Source organism: Ochotona princeps, chromosome 17 (genome assembly GCF_030435755.1).
Source record: "Ochotona princeps isolate mOchPri1 chromosome 17, mOchPri1.hap1, whole genome shotgun sequence".
In the NCBI taxonomy this organism is placed as follows: Eukaryota; Metazoa; Chordata; class Mammalia; order Lagomorpha; family Ochotonidae; genus Ochotona; species Ochotona princeps.
In genome coordinates, this window is record NC_080848.1 from 37,172,778 (window position 1) to 37,188,929 (window position 16,152).

At 42.8% G+C, this 16,152-nt stretch overlaps 1 long non-coding RNA gene across 1 annotated transcript; it reads right to left on the reverse strand.

Moving 5' to 3' along the window:
- Positions 1-393: 393 nt before the first annotated feature.
- Positions 394-14,467, reverse strand: LOC131482410 (uncharacterized). The gene is made up of 4 exons (XR_009246971.1): positions 13,764-14,467; positions 10,921-11,156; positions 8,872-8,978; positions 394-518 (listed from the first exon to the last, which is right to left on the reverse strand). It is a non-coding gene; the product is annotated as an uncharacterized LOC131482410 (long non-coding RNA).
- Positions 14,468-16,152: the final 1,685 nt, after the last annotated feature.

Sequence of the window (16,152 nt, forward strand, 5' to 3'; positions counted from 1 at the left end):
TCCCTGCCACTCATACAGGAAACCTGGAGTTTCTGGATGTGACCTGGCCTAGTCCCAGCTGTTGTGAGCATTTGGGGAATATGAAAGATCTGCCCCACCCTCTTTGTTCTACCCTCCAAATAAAATATGGTGAACAAGGCTACATTTGTGGGAGTCACACCTTTATAGTTGGAATGACATTCTTTTCAACTTCTATATTTTTATATAAAGCTACATGTATGAATTAATTTATTCTAAGATGAAAACCATTATGTTCCAAGAAAATTTGGAAAGGCTGAAAGAAAGCAGATGGGCTGCAGACCCCAGGATGTGCAGAACAGCATGAAAGTGATTTTCCTGGGCTGTCTCTTTGCTCCCTGTACCCCACAACAGGTGCCACAGAAACTGCAAACTCACTCTGGTATTCTGTGTCTCTGGCACTCAAGGCCTCCTAGGGAGTTTGGGTCTTGTGGGCTGCAGTATTTCAGTAGCTGCTTTCTTCAATGTTATAATTCTTTGGCATCATTTTTCACCCAGACCTAAAAGACAGAGAGAGAGAGAGAGAGAGAGAGAGAGAGAGAGCTGCAGATTCTTGCCATAAATAGCAGCACTCTCACCACCTTCTGGAGCTGCAGCTTGTACTTCTGAGATGGAGTCCAGCTGGTTGGGTGTGAATGTGCTTTGTTTATGCTAGTGCACTACCAGCAAGTGTTTTCATTAAAATCAGAGGCTGAATTGCTAGCTCTCGGACCAGCCCTGGGAACTGTTTTTCCTAGTGAGCTGAACTTGGAAGAGTTCAGAGTACAGAGGAAGCCATTTCTACAGGAGGAAATCTTTGGATGTAAGAATATCCTATGACATCTGGGCAAGAGAGTACTTTGTCCCATTTGAATTTGCTGTTAAAATCCAGAACCAGGGCCTGGCACGGTGGTCTAGTGGCTAAAGTCCTCACCTTGAACATGCTGGGATCCCATATGGGCACCGGTTCTAATCCCGGCGGCCCCACTTCCCATCCAGCTCCCTGCTTGTGGCCTGGGAAAGCAGTCGAGGGCAGCCCAAAGTCTTGGAATCCTGGAGGAGCCTCCAGGCTCCTGGATTAGGATTGGCGCGCACTGGCCATCGTGACCACTTGAGGAGTTAATCATCGGATGGAAGATCTTTCTCTGTTTCTTTTCTGTATATCTGACTTTGCAATAAAATAAATAAATCTTAAAAAAAAAAAACCCAGAGCCAGCTCGGGCAAGTCAGTAATATTGGTATGAGGTATAACCCAAGTGAAACTAAGCTTTATTTAGCCCTGTCTCAGCCCAGAGTCACATGCAAAAGAAACCCAAATCTAACTCTGTACAAGCTTTGAAAAGTCACATGTGGGAACTGATTGCCGAAGTTATCTTGAGGGCATCTTGAAGAAAATTATTGGGCCCATCACAGAGCTGTCCTACCGAAGACTCATCTTTCTCAAGAGCTGCTTCCATTGTTTCAGGAAGACTCCCCCTCCTTCAAGCATGTCTTTCATTATTCTCCTGCTTCTCCAAGAATGCAGGGAGCTGGTATTTTGTTTGCTTGTCTATAGTAAAATTCACATTACATAAAAGATAAATATCACATGGTCTTTGCGTATGTGGGAGCTAAAATAAAAAAAAGTTCATGAGTATCAATTTTATAAGTAAAAACAGTGTTTTGTCACACTTTAAAAAATGTTTTTCAAACAAATGGATGGAAATTATATGCCATAGTTTTTATAATTTTGTGACCGTTTTACAATTTTCTTTTAGATGACTGAAGCTGAACATCTTTGCATTAGGTTATTTTTAGCTCTTGCCTAATTTGCTGCTGGACTATGGTCCTTTTATTTTTTATACATTGAACTCTTTGTATATGGTTGAGACAGTAAGCCTTTGACTATAATGTAAATTAGAAATATGCTATCCTGGGGCCTGGCGCAGTGGCCTAGTGGCTAAAGTTCTCGCCTTGAATGCGCCAGGATCCCATATGGGCGCCAGTTCTAATCCAGAAGCCCCACTTCCCATCCAGCTCCCTGCCTGTGGCCTGAGAAAGCAGGTCAGGATGGCCCAAGGCCTTGGGACCCTATACCTGGCTTTGCATGGGCGCAGCTCCAGTGTTGCAGTCACCTGGGGAGTAAACCATCAGATGGAAAATCTTCCTTTCTGTCTCTCCTCCTCTCTCTATATATCTGCCTCTCCAATAAAAATAAAATAAATCTTTAAAAATTGCTCTCTCAAAGATAAATTAAATATTATGTTAAAAAATCTGTAGTCGGTTGTGTACATACTAAAATTGAGATGCCATGGAAGTAGTTACATGATGTGATTAAGAACTTGTATTTTCTAACATATTGGCCACTCAACGCCATGTTAATATAACTTCATGATGCTGTTAATTTCGATGTTTCTTCTTGTTGTTGAAGTTGTGTAGTGACAACTCATTGGAGGAGAAGATATTCTACCAGTTCTACTTTCAGACCAAGGATGGTCTCCCAATGAAACTGTTGAATTTCTCTGTACAATAAGATGCTGGACTCTCCGCATGGTCCCTACCCGCAATGAAGCAATCAGGACTGGATATGATCTGTACTACTGAAACAACATGGAGGACTTCAATATGGGGGGGAGGGTTTGGGAAGGGTGTGGTGTAATCTCAGAGCCTATGAAACTGTGTCATAAAATGATATAAAATTTCAAAAAAAACAGGGCCTGGCAGCATGGCCTAGCAGCTAAAGTCCTCACGTTGAACGTGCCGGGATCCCATATGGGTGCCGGTTCTAATCCCGGCAGCTCCGCTTCCCATCCAGCTCCCTGCTTGTGGCCTGGGAAGGCAGTCGAGGACGGCCCAATGCTTTGGGACACTGCACCTGTGTGGGAGACCTGGAAGAGGTTCCTGGTTCCCAGCTTTGGATCGGCGCAGCACCGGCCTGTTGTGGCTCACTTGGGGAGTGAAACATCGGATGGAAGATCTTCCTCTCTGTCTCTCCTCCTCTCTGTATATCTAACTTTCCAATCATAATAAATAAATCTTAAAAAAAAAAATTTCAAAAAACAGTTAAAAAATCTGTAGTCAACGGCATTTAGTATATTTACAATCTTGTGCAATTATTAGGTCTGTATGATTATACATCGTTATCACCCAAAAAGGAAAGATGAAACCCATTAAGCAGCTGATTCCTAGTCCCCATGACTCCCATTCCTTTTCAAAGCTCCCTAACAGGGGTCCAGCATGATAGCATAGCAGTTAAAATCCTCGTCTTGAGCGTGCTGGGATACCACATGGGTACCGGTTTAATCCCTACGGCCCCACTTCCCATCCAGCTCCCTGCTTGTGGCCTGGGAAAGCAGTTGAGGACAGCCCAAAGCCTTGGGACCCTGCACCTGTGTGGGAGACCTGGAAGAGCTCCTGGCTCCTGGCTTCAGATTGACTCACCACCAGCCGTTGTGGTCACTTGGGGAGTGAACCATCAGACGGAACATCTTCCTCTCTGTCTCTCCTCCTCTCTGTATATCTGCCTTCCCAATTAAAAAAAATAAAGTTCCCTAACAAAAAAAACAAACAAAACAACAACAAAACTAAAAACAAAAAAGCTCCCTGACTGGTTCTAAAGAGCAGTGAAGGCTGAGATCATCAGTATCAAGCAATCTAGGCTCCCCAGCAATTCCTTTACCTCAAGCTCTACTCTTGTTTGTTTAATGATTTATTTACTTATTTCATTAGAAAGTCAGATTCACAGAGAGAAGGAGATACAGAGAGAAAGATCTTCCAACTATTGATTCACTCCCCAAGTGGCGGCAATAGCTGGAGCTGAGCCATCCTGAAGCCAGGAGCTAGGAGCTTCCTCTGGGTCTCCCATGCAAGCGCAGGGTCCTAAGACTCTGGGCCATCCTTGACTGCTTTCCCAGGCCATAAGCAGGGAGCTGGAAGAGAAATGGAGCAGCCAGGATATGAACTGATGTCCATATGGCATCCTGGTGCTTGTAAAGCTAAGACTTTAGCCATTAGGCTACAGTGCTGGGTCCTCAAGCTCTACTCTCTCTCTCTTTTTTTTTTTAACTTTTGATGATTTTTACATAGTTGATTAGGGTGCAAAGGATTGAGGGCGACAGGAAAATGGGTGAGACTACCATTTTCACATTCTCTCTCTCTTTTTTTTTTTCCTTCCTGCATCTGGGAGAAGGGAGATACAAGGGGAGAAGCCACACCCAGCCTCCCAACAGTCTCCATATTCTGGGATGGAGGACAGCCTCCGACGCCATCCCAGGGTCCCCGATGTGGGACTCTTTATCCAGGTGCTGTAGTAGCCAAGGCAAAGGCTTCTTCGGAAACATTAGGCTTTTTTGTTTTGTTTTGTTTTGTTTTTGCCCCAGTCACCATTGATTTAGCAATCTGATTCTTCCCTCTTTAGCAGTTTTCTCTTTTCTGTGTATACCCCATGTGTATTCCACGCTCATGGGCCCTGTTCCCAGAGCACTGTTAAGGAAGTCCCCTTTGAAGAGTCCTGACTTTCCCACCTCATCCCTCTCTGTCAGCTGACACACACATAAGATTTTAATTAAAAAAAATACAGCTTTTAACTGAAGTATACAGCAACAAGAAGAGTTCCTTTCATTCTTAAATGATCTTAGAATGCAAAGAATTCCTCTCTAGTGGTGGATTTCAGGCAGTAGACAAAGAGAGAGAAAAAAATCATTTCCCAATGGAGTAATCTTTCTCTGTTACTATCTATGAATGAGGCATGGTCCCAGGCACCAGTTAGTTACCTCATCTCTTTGAGCCTGTATTTTCCTGTGAAATGATGAAACTGATAACAAAAGGTTTCCTTTGAAGAAGCTGCAGCCAAGGAAAGCAATTCTAGTTGAATATGTGCATTAAAAGGATGCTGGATAAAAAAAAAAAAAAAAAAAAAAAAAAAGGATGCTGGATAACTCATGGAATTACGAGAAGGGCTGGAAAACCAGGGGTTAAACATGAATGAGAACAATGCTCCAATGTAAGCAGCAGAACTTACAAAACTGCCCTGCTGTCACCAAGTACCAGCTGCTGTAACTTGTCTTCCGGCACCACTGGTGCTGGCAGGAAGCGTCATGTTTGTTTTGTCACCCCATAAACTGCAAAGTATGTTCCTGCCATTTTTTTAAAGATTTATTTATTTTTATTACAAAGTCAGATATACAGAGAGGAGGAGAGACAGAGAGGAAGATCCTCCCTCCGATGATTCACTCCCCAAGTGACCGCAACGGCCAGAGCTGGACTGATCCAAAGCCAGGACCAAGGAACTTCCTCCAGGTCTCCAACAGGGGTGCAGGAACCCAAAGCTTTGGGCTGTCCTCGACTGCTTTCCCAGGCCACAAGCAGGGCACTGGATGGGAAGTGGGGCCGCAGGGATTAGAACCGGTACCCATGTGGTATCCTGGCGCGTTCAAGGCGAGGATTTAGCCACTAGGCCACACTGCCGGACCTGTTCTTGCCATTTTCAGCTGACCCAACACAGAAAGTATTATGCAGAATCTCTGCCTCTTTGTGTCTCTGCCTCTTTCTGACACAGGTTCATCTGGTTGGGCAAACCTGGCCAGGCATCAGCACCATTGCACAGTAAGGACCTGCATTTTCATCCTAGGCAGTGGGAGAAAGCCCCTGCCTTCATGAAGACCCCAAGAGGCATTTAGTACCCAAATGAAGACAAGAGTTCTCAGAGACTGAATAGCCAAAAGTAAGCACAAATGTTCCTTTTTGGACTGGGCATTAATGAAACAAACTATGGAAAGGATATTGTAAATGTTGATGTGCCAAGCAGCTGTTTGTTATTAGCACCTTGTTAATAATACATACCGCCTGTCTTTTCTCTTCTGTCTGTGCACAGTAATGTACCTGTCAGTCCAAGACAGAGTACATTTGATCCCCACATAGTGATCCACATTATTCACGGGTACCAGACTCCATCCCCGGCCCTAGCAAAGCAGTGCCTATCTAAACTAAGCTACTCAACATATTCCACTTTCCCAGTGATTGTGACTGGTTCTGAGACAGACACATGGCTGCTCCAATCTGAATGAAACTTGCACTCTTTGTTGGGACAAGAGCCTCTTCTGTTTTCTTGCTGTCTGTGATGAGAAAGCACGTGGCTTTGGAGCTCCTGGTAACCTGCTCAGGATCACAAGGGGAGTCAGAATAAAGTGAACACTGTGGGAGGCAGGGCCAAGAGCAGAAGGAAATCAGGTGCTTGGTAGCCAGCCGCAGGATAAAGCTATGCCTGGATCCAGACTTTTCTTTTGGACTTCTCGGTTATATGAGCCAATAAATTCCATTTATTATTTAAGCTAGAATGACTCAGGCTTTCTGATGTGAACAATTGAAAGTATCTGTTACCTGCTTCCCTCCTTCCTTGCCTCATGAGAATAGAACCACTGTCCATTTGGTGCTGGCTGATGGTCTTTTGGAAACGCAGAGCAACATCACTGTCATGACCTCATGCTTGGTAACCAGCACATCTCAGGCCCTAAGTAAAGCAGGCCTAACTAAAATTTAAAATAAAATAGATCTACCCAATCAAGGGCAAGTTTTAAAACAAATTTCAATGGACATTGTTCATTTCTGTTTGGCTTAGAAAAATTAAGATTCCAAGGCATAAAAAGGAAATTCTGGTTTCTTTTTAACATACAAAACAAAAACCCCTTCGGATCCAAATAACAGCCAAACAGAGCCAAGAGAGCAAAATGCAGTCCAGCTCACTCACAGAGAGCAATAGCGCAGAGTCACATCCCAGCTGGATGTCTTAAGGCAGGTTCCTTAGAAGCAGAGCCTGAACAGAGTTGCTTTCCTGCCTGACTTACCAAAAGAGAAGTGCCTTGAGGGGAAATTTGCCAAGGGTTAAGGGAAGCAAGAGACGGGGAATCGACAAGCAAAGATGGAAGGTGTTTAGCTTAGCCTCATCTCATGGAAAGCTTTGGGACACAAATTCCTGCCAAGTTTATTTAATCTATAGGCAAAGGGGGCCTATTACACTTGCAGGTACCAGTCAATAGGATGATCCTGGTCATGGGTGGGGTACAAGCAAAATGTGTATTTCTAAGCAAAGCCAACTGCTGCAAGCCAAAGAAGACCCTCCCAAGAAGGGTGCATATGTAGGCAGCACCAAGGGGATGGGTACACTGACCTGGCAGAGAAGATCGGGTTGCAAAACTCATAACCCTATAAAACTTCTGAAGTCTTTCTCAAAAATGCCCTCCATCTGTCCATTTTGAAGCTTCATGCCACTAAAAAGATTTCTCTTCAGAACTGAAAATCGTTCTTGTGCTTTGCTGCTTACTACACACCACCAAATTATGAAAATAAGATTAATTCTTCTTCAGACTAAGTCCTTATCTTCTATGGACATCTTATTTTCAGTTCCTCTAAGTATTCTCTAAGGTAAGTATCACATTACCTTCGGTTCATTCTTCAATTTTGTCCTCCACAGGTATTAATCCTGTGCCTTGTCATCTGTCTATTACATATCAAGTCTTTATGTTAAAGATCAGCTCATCTTGGACCCAGTGCGGTGGCCTAGTGGCTAAAGTCCTTGCCTTGAACATGCTGGGATCCCATATGGGCACCAGTTCTAATCCCGGCAGCCCCGCTTCCCATCCAGCTCCCTGCTTGTGGCCTGGGAAAGCAGTCGAGGACGGCCCAGAGCATTGGGATCCTGCACCTGTGTGGGAGACCTGGAAGAGGTTCCTGGCTCCTGGCTTCGGATTGGCGCAGCACCAGCTGTTGCGGTCGCTTGGGGAGTGAATCATCGGACGGAAGATCTTTCTCTCTGGCTCTCTTCCTCTCTGTATTTCTGACTTTGCGATAAAAATTAAAAAATAAATCTTTTTTAAAAAGATCAGTTTATCTTTATCTTCAGTTTATCATGTGTTCTTTCTACTGTTTTCACCCACATGAGCATCTGTTTTAGGATTGATTGGTAGTTTTTTCCCCTTACACATTCAAATAAATGAGATGTGCATACAACACACATACGCAGCAGGTACATATGTTACAGGTTTAGTTAAATGTGATGGGCTTCAGGATATGAAGGCAGGAACTCTGGAGAGATTTTGCAAACATGAGAGTACTTCATGGACAATGAAATTAAAAAATAAATTTATTTCATTGTGGAAAAATTGAAATCCATAAAATCTCATGATGACATGTATTCTGAAAAAACTATGAGAATTAAAAATTGTTGCATGAAAGCATACTTTTAATTCCACTTTTTCATAAACCTTTTGAAGTACCTGGGTAGGGCTGAAGGTCCCACTTGTGTTGTATATCTCATTATGTGACTTGTTTCAGTTGGTTAGTGGCAGCTCAAAAATCATAACCTTTCAGACTGCCAGGGAAGCTCTCAGAGCTGAGAGAGCTGAGTAAAATAACACACTCAAAAGCACATGTAAAAAGAAGGTGGCGTTGTAGAGATTGTAGTTGATATATATTTCTCTTTCAAATACCAAATTTGCTTTCAGGCAGTTGCCTTTCTTTTTTTTTTTTTTTTAAAGATTTATTTATTTTATTACAAAGTCAGATATACAGAGAGGAGGAGAGACAGAGAGGAAGATCTTCCATCCGATGATTCACTCCCCAAGTGAGCAGCAACAGGCCGGTGCGCGCCGATCCGAAGCCAGGAACTAGGAACCTCTTCCAGGTCTCCCACGCGGGTGCAGGGTCCCAATGCTCTGGGCCATCCTCGACTGCTTTCCCAGGCCACAAGCAGGGAGCTGGATGGGAAGTGGAGCTGCCAGGATTAGAACTGGTGCCCATATGGGATCCCGGGGAGTTCAAGGCGAGGACTTTAGCTGCTAGGCCACGCTGCCGGGCCCCCAGGCAGTTGCCTTTCATGTCTGAGACAGCTTTATCTCTTACCTGTGTTTCTTGGCCTGCAGGTTGCCAGGATCTGACACCCTCCTTCAGAGGTAGTCCTGCGTGAGTGGGCACCCATCAACATGAGTTGACACTAGGAAGGCTCAGGCCTGGAGGATATTGAAATGAAGAATTTTATTGTAATCCAGTCTTTCCTCTGCCTTCTCTCTATTCACTTTCTCAAGGTTCTCCCGTCCTCTTGGGTAGCTGCTGGATTTTCAAAATTCGATTCTTGAACTATGACATTTTTCATGTCTAGAAATGTGAAACAGACTAAACCAAACCCCAAACTTTCTGTTCCATGCTCCATTAGCTTTCAGTTCTAGGTGACATTTAGACAACTGCTGGGCTCCATGGCTAGTGGCTGAAAACTATCATCACTCACTAGTTTTCTCTCCCACCCCGTGAGATGATAATTCCACATCTCTCTTCTTCCACAAACCTGTCACACCTGCTCCTACAGCCTTACTCTCAACTGATGGCATTACCTCCTGTTTCACTGGGCAAATAAAAGCAATCAGCATAGAACATGCACCAGGTCACAACACCTCAGCTATCCATTAATATCTGTATATTCTGCCTTTCCATTTGTGACTATGAATGAAGTGTTTTCACTTGAACCTAAAACTAATCCCTTTCTAGGTAAATTAAATCTCATCCATTCTCAGTTTTTCATAGTCAATGACATGGCTCAAACGATTTTCCCTTTTCTCCAATGTGTCATGAAATGTTCTCTTTTTACTAAATCATCCTCAGTAGTATACAAAAAAACGTATAATTTCTCCCATCTTAAAAAAAAGAAAAAGAAAAACCTCTCTTGGCCTTGCTTAACCTTTGTCCCATTTTATAAACTCTGTTGGCCCCATATTACTCTCACAGTTTTTCCATCTTTCAATTCCTTTTAAATTTTTCTCCCCCAACGAATTATTCTACATCATCACATTCTGTTCTTCCTTGGACATATTCCATTTGGGATTTCCCTGCCCATTTCCACCAAAATTAGTTGTAGAAAAGGATCAATAACCTTTGCATTGTTAAATCAAATGATGGATTTGATTGTGTTCTTACCATAGTTGTCTTCCCATGAGTGCTAACATAATGAATCACTCCCTTTTCCTTGAAACATAGTCTTTACATGGCCTCCAAAAGCTCGTTCTCTTGATTTTCCTCTCCCTGTTCACCGACCCCTCAATCTCAGTCACTTTTGTTCATTCTTCTTCCTACTCCCCACCTCTCCAAGTTGAAGTGTATCAAAAATTTAGCATTCAATTCTACAGATCTTGGTCTCTGCCCTTTTACTTTCTTACTACTTTGGTGATCCAGGCTCATGGCTTAAAGATTATAATATCTTGCATAATTCAGCTGTTACCTTCAGACTACCACTCCTACATCTACATATCTACACAGTATTTCTGTCTGCTATCCCACTTGAATGTCATCCCTGAAACTGAGCTAACAATATTTTCCCCAAAATAAACTCATACTAACTTGCTATAACATGTCTAAACAGGATCTAGATTGAGGTACTAAGCAAGATTAGACATCAGTTTGAATGCAGCCCCTAACACAGAAACATGATTTTGCTAAAACTGAAGCAAGAACAAACATCCGACCTAAGATAAAGGTTGGATGATGGATGGTGAAATCACTGATGCTTTTACACAAGCTGATTTGACCATGCCCAAAGAGACAACAGTTTAAAAATGGATAATTCATTGGGGAGTGAATCATCAGACGGAAGATCTTCCTCTCTGTCTCTCCTCTGTGTATATCTGGCTGTAATAAAAAAATGAATAAATCTTTAAAAAAAATGGATAATTCATTTTAAGAGGGAATGAGATGATATTGGAGATGAGATCTGCAGTAGCACACCAACTTGTGAGGAAAAAAACCAGTCTATTCATACCCTAATTGCAGGGAACTGATGATTAACAACAGAAACAGCAGCCAACACCAAGACACTTCAATTGGCTTAGTTTATGCAATTCGGATTAAAATAATTAAAGTGGAGCAAATTTTATGCTCAATAGATGCCAAAACTGTTGCACCCACCTCCGCTGTAGCCAAGAGCAGATTTCACTGGAAATGTTGAAGAAATGGGTTTTACAGAAGGATTGTAACTGGCTTCTCCAGTGAGATCCTGAAGACAGGGCACAGTCAAGCAGTGGTAGTCAAGCGACGGAAATGGTCCAGTCAAAGGAAAAGCACAGAGGTCACGGCAGGAGTTCTCCGGGATGTTTAGAGCATGTTGCTTGTTGAGTTTGTGGAGATCCAAAGACTGACACCTTCTGCTTAACAAGAGAGTGTTTTGAGAAAGTTAGCCAGAGTCTTAGCAGAAAAACACCCAGGAAAGCTTCACCAGAGCCCTCCAACCACCACAGCAGTGCTTTGCTCATGCCTCTCATCAAAAAAGGGTACTTTTGCAAGGCTCAAGAGGAAATTCTTAGGTATGCATTTTACAATACTGGTTTAGCTTTTTTTCATTTAATAACTTTAAAGTGTTTTATATATATCATATGTATGTTATATATATATATCACATTGACATTGCAAAATTTTTCAGAACCCTCAGTTTTTTAGGAGTGAACTAATATCATTGCTTACACAAGTGTCTTGAACCTGAATATTTTATGTTGAGAAATAAAGGTTTCTGGGGTTTTTTTTGCTTTTCATTCATTTTTCTAGTGACATTTTGAAGTTTTCTCATAAAACTAAACTTCTCATTTTCTTTAGATCATGGATGGCCTCTCCTCAGTGAGTCCTTCACTGACTATTTGATGAAAATTGCAGCCTACTCTCTCTCCACTTTTCCTGCTTAGTTTTTCCCTACAATACTTATTATCACTGAAAACCCAGTTAATTTTGAATATTTGTATCCTATCTTCTCCAAAAAAGTAAGCAACCATGAAGGAAGGAATTTTGCTGTGTTCATTGTTCTGAATAATGTCTGACATATAACACCTACAAAATTACAATTTATTTATTAGAGCCTATGAAATTGTCATAAAATGATATAAAATTTTAAAAAACAGTTTAAAAAATCTGTAGTCAATGGCATTTAGTATATTTACAATCTTGTGCAATTATTAGGTCTGTATGGTTGTTCATTGTTCTGAATAATGTCTGACATATAACACCTACAAAATTACAATTTATTTATTAGATGATTATCATATGCTCATATTTAAATTGAAAACTCTGGGACCAACATTGTGGCACAATGAGTTAAGCTGCCACCTGTAATGTGGGCATCTCACATGAGCCCAGTTTGAGTCCTAGGTGTTCCACTGCTGATCCAGCTCCCTGCTAATGCACCTGGGAAAGAGTGGAGGATGGTCCAAGCACTTGGGACCCTGCACACACATGGGAGATCTGTTTGGAGTTCCAGGCTCCTGGTTTCAGCCTGCCATAGCCCAGGTCACTGTAGCTATTTGGGGACTGAACCAGTGGTTGGACAATCTCTCTGTCTCTCAAGCTCGCCCTGTCGATTCTCTCTTTAAAATAAACAAATCTTTTAAAAATAAACTCTCAGAGATGCAAAGTCTAAATTTGAAGGGTAGGATTCTCCTACAGTCAAATTTCTGACCTGTGAAGAAACTATTGGAGTGAGTTGGGCCTTTCTTCTTCTCTTCACTTTATCTATCCCTTGCCAGTTTCACTTGCACAAAATGGACTCCAGGGATGCTGTATCAGAAATCTCTGGCCTGCTTGCCATAAGTCTGCCTCTGTATTCCATACAGGCATCTCACACATAAAATGTCCCAAACCCAATACCTAACCTTTATGCTTCCCAAACTCTCCCAATTTCCTTTTTTTCCCTTTTTAAAAAAAGGATTTATTTGTTTTTATTTGAAAGGCAGATTTACAGCGAGAAGGAGAAACAAACAGAAAGGTCTTTCTTCTGCTGGTTCACTCCCAATGGCTGCAATAGATGGAGTTGAGCTGATTCAAAGCCAGGAGCCAGCAGCCAGGACCCTGGAGCCTCTTCTGAGTCTCCCAAGCAGGTGCAGAGTCCCAAGACGTTGAGGCATCTTTTGCTGCTTTCCCAAGCCACAAGCAGGGAGCTGGATTGGAAATGGAACAGCCAGGACATGAAGTGGCACTCACATGGGATCGTGGCATATGCAAGGGAAGGATTAGCCAATTGAGTCCCTGCTCCCTTCCATCCCCTACTTCTTTTCTTCTGCCTTCCTTGTCTCAGGCAAAGTCAAGGCCTTCTAGCTGCTCATCCTCATTACCTTGAGACATCTTGTATTTCTTCCCTTTGCCCCAGAGAGTTGCTAAATCTTGTCAATTCTATAACCTACGCATCTCTCAAGTTTATTTTTTGTTTCTTTTTTATTTTTTGAAATATTTACTTTTTACTTTTATTGGAAAGTCAGATATACAGAGAGGAGGATCGATAGAGAGGAAGATCTTCCATCCGTCAATTCACTCCCCAAGTGGCCACAACGGCCAGAGCAGAGTTGATTTGGAGCCAGGAGCTTCTTCTAGGTCTCCCACACAGGTGCAGGGTCCCAAGGCTTTGGGCTATTCTCGACTGCTTTCCCAGGCCACAACAAAGGAGCTGGATAGGCAGTGGGGCTGTCAGGATTAGAACCGCCACTCATACAGGATCCCGACACATGCAAGGCGAGAACTTTAGCCTCCAGGCTTCTGCAGTAGGCCCTCAAGTTTATTTTCTCTATCTTCATTAAATTTCTAAGAGTCATATTTTCTCTGATTGATGGCAATTTCTCTTTAGCCTGCTCCATAGCCTTGAAATTCTGTAAGGAGAATTCCAAACCAGAGTGGAACCATACCCTTGCTCCTCATACATGGCTCTGTAAATTTCCCCATCATAGTAAAAATTCCCTGGATCATCTTAGATCTTCATCACCTGGCATCCACCTTACCTTTGTGATTTTGGTTCCTGCAGCTCCTCCAAACGCATCTTGATTCCAGCCACCATGCACCTCTTTCCATGCTGGTCTTCCTGGTTGGAGTACTCTTCTCTCCACTTTTTCCTGTTTCAGAATTATTATTATTAATTTTAATGATTGTTTTTGAATGCTTTTTAAGTGCGAAGTATTCCACGAATAATTATGCACATATGATTAACTTTCCATCACCTTGTGAAGGAAAAGGGTCATTTTAGCTCACAGTTTGGGAGATTTACAGTCCAAGACCAGGTGGGTCCCACTGGTTTGACTATCCAACCCTTGAAGACTAGTGAAGGAGGGTGTGTGCAGGCTAAGGGTCTGAGGGTGGGCCAGGAAGTAGAGAGACTGGGCGCAACTCAGGCTTCATAGTCAACTGCACTGCTAGCATGACCTTCTGAGTGGCCCCCTCCCAATGACCTAATCAGAAGAAGTTTCAAGTTTTAGTACTGATAACTTACAACTTTGGGGTTTCAACATCTGCATTGATCAGGGAGCCATATCTTATGCAAACTATAGTAATTATCATTTTTAATCCTCAGATAACATTTGTCCAAGTTATTTCATTTTTCTGAGAATTAAGTAAGCTCAATCCGCTCATGACATGAGCGTATTGGTGAAGTTTTCACTGACTCCCCAACACTGTTGCTTTTTCTTTGTGTTCCAAAAGCAGGTTGCTGATCCTGTTTTGAAATGTACTATGCAGAAGCAGTTTAATTTTAACAGGTTAAACACACAGATTGCAAAGCCAGAGTCTGGGTTGGAGCCCGGAATCAGCGGCTTGTCAGCCGCTGATTGTCAGTGCTTCAATTTCTTCACTTCTTAAACAAATGATTGATTGATTGATTTACTTTTATTGGAAAGGCAGATATACAGAGAGAAAGGTCTTCCATCTGCTGGTTTACTTCCCAAGTGGCCACAACGATTAGAGCTGTGCTGGAACCTCCTCCAGGTCTCCCACACAGATGCAGAGTCTCAAGGCTTTAGGCCATCCTCTACTGCTTTCCCAGGCCACAAGCAGGGAGCTGGATGGGAAGCAGAACAACTGGGACACAAACCACAACCCAAATGGGATCACAGCCAATACAAGGCAAGAATCCAGCCATCAGGCTACCGCACTGGGCCCATCCTCACTTCTTAAGTAGGAATGGTAATAATAATTGTGTCAGAGGTTTCTTGAGAACTAAATGAGGCCACCAATATGAAAGTGTTCAGGACAGTGCGTATTTCATAGCTCTGGCCTCACAGACCAATCCTGTCCTTTACTGTCTGTGTGCCATGGATCCTCAACCTCTGGGAGGGGAACACTGTGCCCTTTTCATCATTCAATCCTCCTGTACCTAACACAGCAGAGCTCCCATGACAATTTACAAATCTGTAGGTGTTTGTGCCAGACAATGAGACGTTTACAAGTTCATTAACAAGCTGTGCTTTAATTACCTATACTGTTTTAATTTATTTTTAAAATACTTATTTATTTGACAGAAAAAATAGCAGAAAGGGAGAGATAATCCAGGTCATGCATTAACTGGTAAATTCTCTCAAATGCTTACAACAGCCAGCATTAGGCTAGGCTAGGACCAGGAGTTAGGAACTCCATCTAGGTCTCCCATGCAAGTGAAAGGAAACCAAGTACGCAGGCCATCAGCTGCTACCTCCCAGGAACATGAGCAGGCAACCAAATTAAAAGTGGAGTAAGTACCAGTTACTACAAAGCACTCTGAAATAAGATGTGGACATCCCAAGGGTACGGAAGGAGTTTGACCTGCAGCCACAACATTCCCTAACCCCACAAAGAAGTCTTGGAAAGAAAGTAGAGGGCCCAGCACAGGAGCCCAGTGGTTAAAGTCCTTGCCTTGCATGTGCCAGGATCCCATATGGATGCCAGTTCGTATCCCACCTGTTCCACTTCCCATCCAGTTCCTTGCTTGTGGCCTGGGAAAGCAGTCGAGGACGGCCCAAAGCCTTGGGACCCTGCGCCTTTGTGGGAGACCTGGAAGAAGCTCCTGGCTCCTAGTTTTGGATCGGCGGCTCAGCTCTTGCCATTGCAGCCACTCAGGGAGTGAACAAGGGGATCTTTGTCTCTCCTTCTCTCTGTAAATCTGCCTTTCCAATAAGAATAAACAATTTTTTAAAAGAAATTTTATTTAAAAAAAAACACGATGAAGAAGAAAGTAGATATTGAATCAGGTTGACTAACAAATTTCTTCCTGTTTTAAAAATTAGGTCATTGCCACTCTGCTTCTATAAACAGGAAGTTTTCCTTTACATTGAAGGCTTCTCCAAGTTCCCTCACTGGTTGAGAGGTGGGGAGGGAAGAAAAGAGACACCTGTCTCAAGGCTCAGGCCTTCCCAGACACGGACG